Below are 11012 nucleotides of genomic sequence, written 5' to 3'. Positions count from 1 at the left end.
TTGTCAGTGACAAGGTGGTCCTTGTTCTCAGAGGAAAAACTGGCTTGGGTAATCAGTTCTTGTTTGGCAAGGACTGACACAGCGTTGTGTTGGCAATGATAGGAATGTTCTGGCAAAAAAAAAGGTACTGCAGAGGGCAATGAAATATAAATTATTTTTAAATGCAGTAATAAAACATTGATTCATTTTGGCTGGGTTAATATGAGGAAACAGCAACATTAAAGATGACAGTTCTGAGTGATGATGAAATTAATTAGTATGTCAAAAATGTTATGTCATAATCTATACTCTTGCATTTATGTTTGAACCTGGCATAAGAGTGGAAGGACTATAACATCAAGAAATCCTGTGTATCCTTTGGTCCCAGGCAGGATCTGAGTGATGTTTTTCTAACTTCATTAAATCAGCCTGTGGTGGAGACCCCAAAATGTTCTTGGACAGTCTGCCCTGACAATTCCCTCAGTTGAAATTCTCTTCCTGATGCCAACTTCTTTAGTGTGACACAAGCCTAGTACTGCTTGTGATATCAAGGATCAATATAGAAATACCTGGTTACATTTTTCTTTGCAGCAGCCTTATAAGGGATTCTCTGTTTTGCTGTCTAACTCCCAGGTAGTGCTTAGGGAGTAATGAAGTACAAGGACAGCTGTGCCTTCACTGGGGGGGGGGATGGTACTGGTTGGTTTTACTCTTTATTCTGTTATATGAACCGTGTTGTGGCTCATTGGTAGTTGATCAGAAAATTGAAATAGCAGATAAATTGATGAAAACCAGAAGCACAATCATTTTCTTTTTCTATTTTCTTACACTCTGTAACTGTTTGTAACAACTGTGCATGAGACCTGAATTCAGAAAGTACTTTAGGGTGTCCTTTATTGCAAGCATGCAAGAAGCTCAGACTGCTTTAACAGGGCTACCTGCGTTTTTTCAGGTTTAAATTGCTCCCCCTGCCTTGCTTGCTCAGCACTGGGAAAACAGCTGTTTCTGTTTAGGTGTAGAAAAGGGGAGTTCTCTTCACTGTTGCATGCTTTAATATAAAATTAATGAGAAATAAAGTTTGCTTTAATTTGAACAGGTAATGGCTGTTGTGGGAAGTTCCTGCACATCATTTTCTTGCCTCTGTCAGGCAGGGCTCTTCTGAGAGGAGGGGAAACTTAAAAGATGGGTATATTTTGAAGCCAACGCAAACTGGGAAGGGGGAGGCATTACAAAAGGGATAACTTGAGCCTTGCCTGGCTTCTCTGCTGGACTGCTGGGTCAGCGGGGCTTCGGCAGTCAGTGATGTGCTTCAGCTGTGCTGAAGTGGGCACAGCTGGACACAGCTGTACCTGCGGCAGGGGCCAGGGCTCAGCCTGATGCCTGCGGAGGGGAAGGAGAGGTTCTGTACTCACATTACTGTGCCTTTTCTGACCTCACAACACAGTGCAGGCTGGGCTGCTGCTGCCTGGCAGGCTGGGGCAGAAATCGCCTGTGCTTTGTGCTTGTCCTTTGTCCCTGTGCTGTCCTTCTACGCTGCAGGGTCCCACAGAGCATCCTGCTGGGGAGATCTAGGAAGCACAAAAGCCTTTGGTCTAACTTGCTTTTGCGGCTGCAGTGAGGGCTGGTCTGGAGCTCAGACCTGGTTCAATGCAACATAGCTGTGCTACACCTAGGACTCAAGTGTCAAAAAAATGTATCAACTAAAAATGTTTCTACTCCAAAGGGTTAGTGTTTCACTGCATGGGGAGGGCCTAGAGCACACAGAGACAGCGGATCTCTCAGGCTGGTGGTGGTCGCGTTAGTCCATTCAGCAAGTAAGCGTCTGATCAGTGTCCCAAGCCTCTGCGCTGGCTTCCAGAAGAAATGGGAGATTAAATCCTTTGAGACATCAGGAATAGTGGACTTGTACAGGGTTTGCTGTTGGTTGACTTGTCCTACCATACACTAACAAACAAAGCAGCCTGTGCATCCTGTGCTAATAAGGTTTCCTAAATATTACAGCCATGTTGAAGCATCCAGTTCTCTCCTAAATAATGGAAAAAATCTGAGACCCTAAATATTTGGAGATTACTCCAGTAAAAGGAAAAAATAACAGAAAAGCAAAGGGGTGCTTAGTGAGAGAGGACAGCCTCTGATTTCCTTCTGTTCCTTAATGAGATGTGCTTGTAAGAACGTACTGATGGCAAATATATGGTTATTGGGAGTGATTCGTGTCAGCAATTCGGGGGTCCTAGTGATCATTGCACTTTGCGTGGAGATGGAATCCCTTGTGATCATTGTGCTATGTGCAAAGGGTATGATAAGTGTCCCTGTCAATACCACAGTGAGGAGGAAGAAGAAACAAGGGAATAATTCCCCTGGGTCAACCGCAATATTGTGCAAAGAAATGTTTTGTTCATTGTTTAAATTGCATGAATGTTCTTAGAAAAGGGGGGGGGGGGTAGGTAACTTAGAGATATGTCCTGTTACAGAACATTGTGAAATCTGTGCGCTGAACAAATAAACACATAAGGAGTGGAATTTATGGGGGCTAAGATGGCGGTCAGACCTGTGATAGACATAATATTTCTTCACCCAGAGACAAGACCCCAACAACAGGTGGAGAAGCCCAGGAAAAGAAGACAACAGGATTGGCTGAGGAAGCCCGGGAAACCAAAAAGTATAAGAGACTATCCCCAGAAGTTCCCTGTGTGCGTCTTGGGCGGAGCGGAGACTCCCCGGTGAACCCAGTGCTGCTTGCTTATTGTCTCTCGATATTAATTATAATAAAAATCAATTAAAACAGATTGGCTAGGTTTTTATAACATCATTGTTTTAAACTTACAACTTTCTGCAGCTGCAGAAGGCTGTATATGGGAGGCCAAGCAGTAATAGTGCGACACACGTAAACAGGAGTGAAAGTGCTCCCTTTCTGCTCCAAGGTGATGCTGGCCAGGAGAAGGAGGGAGGTCCTCCAGGGTTGTGGCATGATGCTTCCCCTTTGCACAGGTCGGGGCAGCAAGACATCTCTTAGTCAGGGATGGCTGCCAAGAGCATTAGAGAGGTCCTCAGTGCCAGCTGGTGGCGGGAGTGAGGGCAGCCTCTCCTGCCTCCAGTGCTTCCATTAACTCCCCTTCATTTCACATCTCTTCCTTTATCTACTCACTTTTAACTGACTTTCCCCAGAAGGAATGAAAAGGTTTTTATCACCAGGGAAGACAGAGCAGTGGAGCCCAGGGGCTGTGTTCTGCTCAGTCCTCAGTTCCTTCTGCCAGCACTTCTGCAACCTTTCCCTTCCTTATACTTTCTGTCTGTTTCTGCCAAGAGTGCAAAGTCTTTTAGAAAGCCTTGTTTGAGGAATGACTGCGTTTCTGGTATTGTATTCCTCATTTCTCCTTCTAAGTAATTGCAATGCTCAATTTAGCTCAGATGAATTCTGCAATACAGTGATGTTTTACATAGTGCATTGCTATCACTAAGTAAGATGGTAGCTAGGCACTTTTTCAAACTGAAACGTTATTTAGGGTCTAAACTTGAGATTATGAGGTATGTGCAAAATTCAGGTCTATTGGTACTGCATTGCTAAGTGATTCTAGAAAGATAAGCAGTAAGAGTATTTTCACTCCCATTTTAGAGTGCTCTGTTGTCCAGAGCTAACTCAGATACCCAGGGGCCATTTTTGTTGTGAACTTTCCATTTGCTGCATATCTGAGAAAACAACTTCTGATTTGGCCTGCTGGTAGACAGGGACCCCACGGAAAATCAAGCAGTCAAACAGAGAGAGTCAAGGCTGAGAATACTCAGAAAGCCGAAAGGTCGGACAATGAACTAATTTCAGCAAAATGACATCAAGATTATGTTGATTTATATAATTATTTTTATTTGAAAAGTATGTCAGGCAGAGGCTTGTGTGTTACACTGTTTTTTCTGCGCCTTTTCTGTCATGTATGTTTGGTCAGTCATTTCAGTCATCCTTGGGCTTTCATAGCGTATCTGTGGCCTGAACAAGTAGCAGGGGAAGCAGTGCAGGTGGGAGCGCAGCCATACGCAAGCAGCACTTTCCAGCTCTGGCACAAAGCCCGAGTGTGTGGATGTGCCCCACGTTGCCGTGCTGTCTTTCCAAACCTCCATTTTACCCCTTAATTGACTGCCTTTGCTGAAGAGATTGAGCTAACAGCAGTATTTCTGCTTCCAGCACCGTGCTGGGGGAAGTCAGTAGCAGGCTGTAAGCGATGCTGCCCTCCAGGCAGCCGGGAACATGGAGCTAAATATATCTCCTGTCCCCTGCTGTGGCCCTTTGCAGCTCAAGAACAAGTGGTTGCAGCCTGGGATGCGCTGCTGCGGGAGCTGGGCTCCGAGGAGACCGAGGCTTGGCTTTGCAGCCTAAAGCTAGCAGAGAAAGTGAAACATCACAGATGCCAGTAATTAATCCCATGTAAGAGAAGAACTCAAATTACTCGGCTTGTTCTCCTCTTCATTGCTTTGCACAGTTTCTGAGTAAAATGCTGTTATCCATGCGACAGAAGGATTTGCCGTCTGGATTAAAAATCTGAATTTTAACTACACAGAAACAGCCCCTTTCTAGATTACTTCTTCTGCTTCTATCTTTCATGGCAGTGGGCCCACGTTTCTGACAAAGACAGAGGATCATGGCTGCGTTCACGTATCTTTTTCATGTCTGCACATTTCAGCTTAATTTTAGCCAGGCACAGAGGCACGGGAAAGGTCTTGAATTTGGCAGCACTGACTTGATGCTGCTTCTCTACATGTCTGTTTGGGCACCCTTATCGGGTGTTACTGGGAAGTATTGTTTGGGCAGTTTCAAGGACTGCTTAACAGCTACTTTGTAGTGTGTAAACGTCTTGTGAAAGTACTCCCACCCCGTTCTGAGCATATTGAGAGCTACGATGGGTGCTCACTGCTTGCCAAGCTCCACTGAGCGGGGCAACGCTCCTGTGAGATGCAGGAGAAGGGCTTCCCAAAAGGCCTAATTCTGGGGGTTTGTTTTGAGTCGGTATCTAATAAACCAGCTTGCCTGAGGAGGTACCTGGTTTTATGTTTCCAGTATTCACCAGAAAAGTTTACCCTTTGAAGGAGCTGTCAGTGCAATGTGCATGGTGTAACTCTTGAGGCAGAGATGACCCCTGACCAAACCCCGTGTGTTTGGGAGGAAGTTCAGGCTGTTATGCTGATACCTTTTTTTATCTTTTTAATGAAACCTCCTTCCTGCCATTTCAGAGGAGAGGAGGGTTTGACGTCATGTGCTGATGAGTCACTGCTTTTAACAGGCCAGCAAGTGAGGATTGAGAGTGCTGTCTGGAGCAGCTGCTTTGTTAATCATTCACAAAAAGCCCAGAGAAGGCTCAAGGGGAATGCTTGTGAATAATTAAATTTCTGTTTTCATTATGGAGACACAGTTGACTTACCTGGATCTGCTAGGATCCAGGTATTGGGAAGGGAGGGAGCAGGACAATGATCTCACTGATTTATTGATACCACTGTAAATAGCTTTTGGATAGTCATCAGTGTCAGCCAAGCATATACATGATTTAACAGTTTCATGCAAAGCTTATGTAATATAGCTCTGACCGTCAGCTACATCTCACTTGCTGCAACTACTTCAACCATTGGGTATGTTTTCTAGAAGAGAGTTCTTTGAGAAGCAAATACCCTTGATAGGGCAAGACAAGGATTTTACTGGAAGGCTGGAGATCTGGAGTATCTCGTAGCCTGAAGTCATAGAATCATAGAATAGTTAGGGTTGGAAAAGACCTTAAGATCACCTGGTTCTATCCCCCCTGCCATAGGCAGGGACACCTCACCCTAGGCCATGTTGCCCAAAGCTGTGTCCAACCTTGCCTCGCACACTGCCAGGGATGGAGCATTTGTCACTTCTTTGGGCAACCTGTTCCAGTCATATATTCTTAAAGGAAGCAGATTTGCCCAGGTTTGTTCACTGATGGTTCTCCTGCTCATAAACAGCTCCTGGGGTTGACTCCATCGTTTTGAGCTAGTGCTGAATCAGTATCTTGGCAGGATAAATTGCACTCATCCTTGTTGTGATGAGCTTCAAACTTCAGTTGCCAATACACGATGACCAGAAAGTTCATCAAATTCTTCTTTGGATGAGTAGGACTGTTATTTCAGACAAGGTCCAAACTGGATAAATTCTTACATGGTGAATTATTCACTGCTCAAATCTTCCATTTGTAGGTTGTTTAGGTGTCCTAGACAAGAGCTGCTGCCTTTTACCCAGCGGTAGAATAAGACAGGCAGTTTTATTCCCAGAGCAATCCTACCCCCTAAATGGTGAGTTGAAGCTGCCTTAGAACAGAAGCATGCCACTTGGCTTTGACAAAATGTCAGATTCAACTCCACCTACACAGCTGTAATGCTGGGACCATTAGAGGAGTGGGATTGCCTGCAAACATTTAATTACCTATACCATGTGAGTAGGAAGTTGTTATTCTGGCTGACAGAGGAATAATGAGGAATAAAAACACATTATGAAAACATTTGAATCTGAAGAATCTTTCTGTCTTTGGGCATTGTTTTAATGGATTTATGATACCCCACTGATGTGTGGGCAGAACCCAATTAGTTGCAGACACTGAAAGAGTAAACTTTTCAATAATTTGTTGAGAATGGAATATTTTTTTCTTCCTTTAGCACTAGTGGCTAATTTACTGCATATTTGTCTTCTTTAACTGATTAGTAGAAAAGCTTAACTGATTGTGTCAACTTCTCCATACACACATTAGCCCCAAATTCTAAAGCTTCTTACCACAGTAAAACTCACTTACTCAGCGGGCTGTGCTATTCTTGATAGATGGAAAAAAATATTAGTAGATGAAACCAGATAGTATCACTGTGGAAGGAAGAGTTGTCCTAGGAATGCAATAGCTGATGATTTGCCATTTCTGTAATGAGACAACTTCCAGAGCCCATTTCTCAGTCTGCACCCAGTCTGGACCCTTTCAGAAGAGTTGGCTTCCCTCCCTGAGCAGGTACATGTTTCCTGGTGGGGCAGGAGAGGGGGCTGGCTATTTAGATGTTTAGGGGAGGCAGCAAAGGACCAGCAGAGAAGATATGTGAAATCTTATGGGGGGAGCAGCGGTTTCACTGGAATGGGTTGAAATTTGTGATGCCAGCAACATGTTGGCTGACTGTTCTGAGCTGGGAAACAAGAACCAGAAGGATGGGGAGAGAGGTGGGCTAACTAAGCAGCTGAGCTGTAGCTCTTCTGATGAGCAGCAGAATTAAATGTAGGCCAAAGGAATGCTAGAAAGGCTTCTCTGCAGAACTGGCTTTGGTGGAGAAAGCAGGTGGTCCCTGCTGAGGAGTTCAGGGATGGCTGAACTGGCTCGCTCTCAAGAGGACCAGAGATGAACCTAAGTAAGTTGTGGGTGCTGGGGCTGGGATAGCTGATGTGTCAGTGTGGTGAGTTTGGGGTTTTTAAGGTTTCTGTGCTGTCTGTAAGTAAATGAGAGATGATGGGTGAACCTGGGTCATCGCACAGCACAGGAGACCAGCCATGGAGATGTAAACAAATCAGGACTGAAGCACGAGAACAGTATGTGAAAACCAGTAATGCTGTGCCCTTTTCACCAGGGTGACCTTGTATCTATCAGGGGACATGGGAGGGAAAAAATTGATCTTAGAATTTGAATTTAGAGCAGAAGCACTGAAGAAATTGTCAGTGAATGGGTTATATTCAGTTTTTCAGATCATTGCCATGCTGTAGTGAATAGTGTTGTCTTTGCAAACCCATGAAAGGTATGATCAGAAGAGCTCAATTTACAGATGGTGACAATGGGAGGTTCTGCATATACCCTTTCCCAATCAATCGGAGATCATGAACCAAGTGTCTGTCTTCCCTGCCGAATCACAGCCTGAGAAAAAGGATGCCCAAGGATGCCTGGTTTGTAACTTTGGTCCTTTGGTACATCCTTACTGGAGTTCTTCTTTTTTAACTTCTGCCTTCTGAGCCTTGGAGATTCCTATGTTCAAAACCAATTCCTATTAATTTTAAGGCTTGGAGAAACTTGTATATTGAAAGCTGTGATCCACATAAATTGACAACATTATAGGTTTACCTAGTTTTACTAATTACTCCAGATATTGTAAGATTCAGTGTCATGAGCCACTGCGTCTGGGACATGGATAGAGCCCAGTTTGAATACCAGTTTAGGGTGGTTGTTTATACTAGCAGTAGAAAAGGTATCAGGAAAGCAAATTGTGTTGTTTGCAGATGGAGTATATTTTGTATAGCATGCAATAGTAAAAGTCACCTTTCAGAGCAAAGTTGCTATTGAAAAGTTGAGAAATATGAAAAGTGGAGGAAATCAAGCAGGAGCTTACAATGTATGAGCCAAATCAAAAGGAGGAAAGCATTTAAAAAAAAAAACACTGTTTCTGAGGCCTCATGTCAAATGTTGACTCTACAAAAGATGTTTTTTTTTCAGTTGCTCATTAAAAAGGATCCTACTGAAGAGTTATTGTTCCCTGAGAAATCAGACATGTTGTGTGGGCAAACATATTAAAAAGAAAAGGATTTCCAGAAAGATGTGAATGCAAGAAAGCAATAAAACCTGAAGAGGTTATTAAAAGCCACCCAGAGAAATTGGCCACATGAGGTGTATTAAAAAAGACTGAGAAGCAATCGGCAACAAGAAATCTTCTGGGACACCAAAGCCTAAGAGTGGATGTTATCCTGATCACCTGGGAACCTCTGATCTCCCTCTCCTGGAGTCCTCACTATGTGGATGAAGACAACTGATGGCCTTTGATCTGATGTTCCTGCAGCTGGAGGCATTCTCAGTGGGAAGGGCTGGCAGATTTCAAAACAAGTTTTCCCTATTCTCCAGCCACATTTTTTCTCCTAATTGCAAAGCCAGCATGGTTTGTTTTGTTGGTTTTGTTGTTTTCTGAAATAACTAATTCAGCCAGCCATTAAATCTCTTGCTCTCTGTACACAGCAAAAAAATGTGAGTTTGTCTGGAAAAATAATAATTAGAGAAAGATTAACACAAGGGACCAAACCCATCTGCAATTGAATGATGGGCTCTGGAAGCGTTCACCAGCCCAGGTCAACAGTAAAAGGAAACTGTCCAGTGGGTGCAGATATAAATTGTGATCTCAGGTCAGTGTTGCAGGGGAAGTATAAGCTCTGTGACACTGAAGGGTGTGTATCCCTCCCACAGGCTCTCTCATCATAGCACAAGCCTGTCTGCTTGCCTGCCTTGGTGTTCATTAGCGATCACAGAGTTGTGGAGTAGGAAAAGCACAACTGGCTGCTGGTCAAATAATCAGATCTCTTCCCTCACTTCTGACCTCTCGATTTGTGCTCAGGAGAGCTCATGGAGACTTCTCAAACCTGCTGGGTCTCGAGGGCTGCAGTCCATATCTTATGTGGCATAAGCATCAGGGCATTTGTGTAATGCTGTAGCCTATTACTTTAAATGTGTCATTATTAATTATTGACAGAGCACTCACATACTGAATTGTGATATTTCTGCTCTTTGATTCTTCTATAAGAAAAATAACATTTTCCAAATTTAAACTTATAAAGCTTAAAGTTTTAAAGAGATGCCTGTTCTCCCATGCCTGTTTTCTTCTAAGGTCAGGAATAAGTTTCTCTTCCAGCTTCCATCCTTAATCTGGCACCATGCAATTTACAAAGGGCTCTATGTCCAGAGTAAGCTAACGTATCAGATGACTCCAATGCATCATCTACAAGCTGTTCTCACATGTATGGTACCAAAGGCAGAAGCAGTTCTGACTTTGGTGCGGTTACTCACTACTGCCTGCTTCTCAGACCTGAGTAGCAGGCATCCTCAGAATGATTCACGGCTTGAGACGATGCTTATAAAGATAAAATACCTGTTGCACCCGCTTCCCTGGCAGCCTGATCTTCCTGTCACGAGCATCATCCTTCTGTGCATTGCAGCAGAGATTCTGAATGTCCCTGTGAAGCTGCTCCGCATTTCGAGAGCATGGCACTTTGTCTCCTCAGAGAGACAAAGATGTGCCTTTCTCTTAGATCCCAGCCTACGGGAAAACAAGGTCAACCTGATTGTTTCAGAACAGATGGCTTCCTTCCATGTAGTGGCATTTCCCTGGCTAAATGGAGCCTGACTATACTCAAATATCAAATGCAGCTATATGTGGATTTATAAGTATAGTAGCAAATTACAAGGTTAGGAGAATTTAGAACTCTGAAAAATGAGCAATTTTTAAAAACAAAAAATCACTTTAAGTTACCAGTTTTCTTTATGTATAAGAGTCATCCTTTAAACTAAGCTAAGCTGGCAGGTAACAGGTTACTGCAGTCCCTCCTGGGGAAGGTTTTCAATGAAAGTTGACCAGAAGCAACCACACAGGAAGACCTTGGTGTATTCTGAGCCATCTTCCCCAGTGGAGCGAGGTTTTGTTGGGTTCTGTGGAAACGTGAGCTAAGCCACATCTGAGCTGGATGCTAAAACACAGGATTAACTGTGAAGCATAGGTAATGAGGCTAGAAAGTATCCGGGTAGGTTAACTGGACACAGAAAGACTAAGTTACTGTTCTGAGTAAATTCATGCTGTTGTCAGCTTTGCATACTTTTCCAGGTCCCAAAGAAATAATTTAGATTATATTAATTAATCATTTAAAATAAAACTGTGCAGGGGATAGAGGCTCATTCCAGCTCTGTTTTCTGTAGTTCCAAGAAATTGGGTGGCTGATTCAAGCTATTTACCCCTGTGCTAAAGAGTAGTCCTGGCAGCATGTGGGAGCCCTCCCTTTCCAAGGGTGGCAGGCAGAGCTCCCCATTCCAGCTTTAACTTATTGCCTCCTTTCAGAAAATACAGCAGAAATATAATCCAATCACTTTGGCGTTCAGAGGCCCTGGCTCAGTGTAGGGCAATCCAGCTCACTAACAGAGATGCTGCTTCGTGACTCATTTCCTCTCCTCAGCCACTGAGTCACTCACTGTCCATTCCTATTGCTAAAACTCTTTGAAAGAGTCTGAATGGATTCCTGGGCACTTGATGTTTTATCCACCTTTAGATGT

At 43.7% G+C, this 11012-nt stretch overlaps 1 long non-coding RNA gene across 2 annotated transcripts; it reads left to right on the top strand.

Moving 5' to 3' along the window:
• The first annotated feature begins 5795 nt into the window (after positions 1-5795).
• LOC134174176 (uncharacterized) lies at positions 5796-8931 on the top strand. Of its 2 annotated transcripts, XR_009968536.1 has the most exons (3): positions 5796-7353; positions 7762-7879; positions 8210-8931. It is a non-coding gene; the product is annotated as an uncharacterized LOC134174176 (long non-coding RNA). The 2 variants fall into 2 exon arrangements; XR_009968535.1 differs by having other exon boundaries at positions 7762-8931.
• Positions 8932-11012: the final 2081 nt, after the last annotated feature.

This window comes from Pezoporus occidentalis, unplaced genomic scaffold (genome assembly GCF_034315485.1).
Source record: "Pezoporus occidentalis ecotype Australia unplaced genomic scaffold, CSIRO_AGI_Poc_V1 ctg59, whole genome shotgun sequence".
Taxonomy (NCBI): Eukaryota; Metazoa; Chordata; class Aves; order Psittaciformes; family Psittacidae; genus Pezoporus; species Pezoporus occidentalis.
Note: the sequence above shows the minus strand (reverse complement) of the source record. Positions and strands in the feature narration are given on the sequence as shown.